Source organism: Meriones unguiculatus, chromosome 2 (assembly GCF_030254825.1).
Source record: "Meriones unguiculatus strain TT.TT164.6M chromosome 2, Bangor_MerUng_6.1, whole genome shotgun sequence".
Classification (NCBI taxonomy): Eukaryota; Metazoa; Chordata; class Mammalia; order Rodentia; family Muridae; genus Meriones; species Meriones unguiculatus.
This window is the reverse complement of record NC_083350.1, coordinates 42,109,401-42,112,594: the sequence shown is the minus strand read 5'-3', so window position 1 is coordinate 42,112,594 and position 3,194 is coordinate 42,109,401. Positions and strand designations below refer to the sequence as shown.

Genomic DNA, 3,194 nt, shown 5'->3' with positions numbered 1-3,194 from the left:
AGATAGAATCTTGAAGACTCTGACATTTGCTGTCACCGGTGCCCTCATTTTACCTATGTAGCTAACTTAAGGGCTGTTTAGATATGTAATTCTATTGTGGAATATTTATTTTGTTCCCAGTGCAAAGGGAAATTTTAATTGAACTTGGTTTTTGTTGTTGTTTTGTTTTTTATGTTTTGTAGTACAGGGAATAAACCCAGGACCTCAATGACACTAGGCAAGCACTTTTCCACCTGGCTCTCCAGGTTATCCCAAGGGCAACTAGTGATTGTGGCTGTATTTTGATATTTGTGAAGCCATTGGACAGCTGCTCTCAGGTACGGGGTTATTTTTCTTATTTGGCTTTTTAACTTTTCCTATATTTCAAAAAGTTCAGAGTAGTTTCTGTTGTTTTCTGAAAGGGGTTAGGGGTTGACGTACTTGTGTGTTTGTGTTTTTTGAGATAAGAGTCACACTACATAACCCAGCTGGCCTTGAACTGTCATTTGCTCCATCAGACTCCCGAGTGTTGAAATTGCTGGTATGAGCCACCACTTTTAGCTTGAAAGGTTCTCTTTTGAAGATGATCTTTGAGATGGTGAGGAGAATAATTGTCAAGGCCTTGGGTGACCTCTGTGCTCAGGGGAATTCCCTTTGTCTGCTCTCCTTGGACAGCTTGTGAAGATTAATGAGGAAAAGCGTTATTTCTAATTAACATGCACCTCTGTAGGCTGTCTAAATGGCACTGGATTAGATCCATGTATGCAAATGGATTTAGAAAGCGCGACTTGATCTTGTCTGTCTTGGCAGAGCTCTCTGCCCGCTTTTCAGAAACCCCAACTACACACTACATCCCTCCCTGACCTAAGATGATTTTTCCCCAAAGATTTACTGTTCTCTTCCTCGGACTTCCAAGCAATGATTACCTTTAGTTGTAGAGTAAAAATCTTGCTGGCGGCCATTTAGTGGACGCTGTGGGGCAGTGAGTATCTGTGGGAGCAGTGCTAGGGTGGAGGAGCGTTAGGATTTGAGCTTCCGCTTTTTGAGCCCAGGATCTTGAAATGCAACATGATTCCCGGCCAGTAGACTATAAGGTTTATGTAGGTAATCTTGGAAACAATGGGAGCAAGACCGAATTAGAACTGGCTTTTGGCTGTTACGGACAACTCTGAAGTGTGTGGGTTGCTCGAAAGCTTCCTGGTTTTGCTTTCGTTGAATCTGAGCATTCCCAAGATGCTGCTGATGCTGCCCGAGAGCTAAACGGAGGAACACCACGTGGCTGCCACGTGAGAGTGGAACTGTCCAATGGTGAAAAAAGAAGTCAAAACCGACCCACCTCCCTCTTGGGGTCGATGCCCTTGAGATGATTAGCATAGGAGGAGTCCTCCACCTCAGGTCAGATCTCCAACAAGGAGAAGCTTCTCACGAATTCGGAGCAGGTCACTTTGTAGAGATAGGAGGAGAGAAAGGTCTCTGTCTCGTGAGAGAAATCACAAGCCTTCGCGATCTTTCTGTAGGTCTCATAGCTCATCTGGGTCAAATGAACAGAAATAGAAGACCAGTGTGCAGAAGAAGTGATGTACAGGAAATAACTTCACTTGACAGGGGTATGTACAGGAAATTAAAGTTTTGTTTGAGACTTCATAAGCTTGGTGCATCTTTAAGATGTTATAGCTGTTCAAATTTGTTTTGTCTCTTGGAACAGAGACACTCATAACAATGAAATTCTCTCTGGTTTCAAATGGATCATTTGAGGCATGCAATAGCAATAATGATACTTTACAATGTTCCCTTAAGCAAGCTTGAATTTGCTTCCAACTTTCGTTTTTCACAGACTGAAATAAATCTAGATCCTGCCCTCCCCGACATCTTGCTGGCTCATTTATTTATCGAACGACTCTTTATTAACTACCTATTATGTCTGATTAGAAATCCCAGGCCATCACAGAACTTATACACTGTTAATGGGGAAAATAGACAGTTTCCAAGCAAGAAAATTAATAAACCAGATATTTTTCATTTGTGCTGGGGCTGTGAACAAAATAAGATAGGGTGATGTGATGGAGACTGGAGCAAGTGTGACCTTGAGAAGAGCCCAGCTGGGAACAAGCCTTGTGGTCTGGGATCCAGCGTAGAGCAGGAAGCGTCCCTGTGAAGATGTAGAGACATAATGGTTCAGGAAGAGAAGAAAGCAGAAGCAGGTTCTCTAGGAAAGGCACACACCCAGGGCATCCCAGGAACAAAAGATATCTTCTGTGGTTGGCCACAGAGCAAGAGTGAGAATGGAAAGATTTGAAGTCGGCGGTGTTGACAGAGCAGGACCATGGAACTTGGGGTTTCTGCAACAAAAGGAGGAGCTATTGGGAGATTTTACTGAAGAACATGACTTGTGTTTTTAAGGATCACTCTTCATGCTGTGTGGAGAACAGATCCCCTGATTTGGGCCACCATTGATTGTCTTCATCTTCCTGGGTCAGTGAAAGGGTAACGACTTTCACCTTCACTTCACTTAACTCAGATTAGTGTATGAAGTTCCTTGTTGTTTTTCCTCATCTTTAGATTTGACTTCTAGAAATAGCAAGGCTTTTTTAGGGAGTCATATGCCTGGAGAACACACCCACAGTGATCTGGGCTACAAGGACAATGAACCTTTTACCTTCTGCTTCCTAAAAAATACGTTTGTTGTCCAAGTTGGAAAAGCCTCAACCATGTCAAAGTTCAACTATGTCAAATACCAAAAGTTTCTGATACGTTTGCTCTTCATGATTCATCACTGTGGCTTTATAGTAGTTTTCTTTCAAAGAAGAAACCCTTTTCCACCAGACTGATGATCTCATGACACAGGTTTCAAATGACCTAATCACTGTGGCTTTATAGTAGTTTTCTTTCAAAGAAGAAACCCTTTTCCACCAGGCTGATGATCTCATAACACAGGTCTCAAATGACCAATTGCATGCTTTATTTTGTTTTGAGGTCAGAGGCTTCAAAACTATATGGTGGGAGGATACAGTATTGAGTGTGAACTGCATTAATGGAAGGAAATGTCTGGCAAGTGGACTATAAGGTTACCAGTGACAATGGCCAGCACTTACTATAGTCAGTAAGTTTAGGTAGGTCTTTCCGAGCACTCACCTAAATCAAGTGTTGGTGGATGTTTTCTGTGAAAGACCAGAGAGTAACTGTAATCAGTTACTATAATGGCCATATGGTGTCTG

General features: G+C 42.4%; 1 pseudogene; it reads left to right on the top strand.

Annotated features, from left to right (window-relative positions):
* The first annotated feature begins 1,040 nt into the window (after positions 1–1,040).
* Positions 1,041–1,533, top strand: LOC110557908 (serine/arginine-rich splicing factor 3-like; annotated as a pseudogene).
* The last annotated feature ends 1,661 nt before the right edge of the window (positions 1,534–3,194 follow it).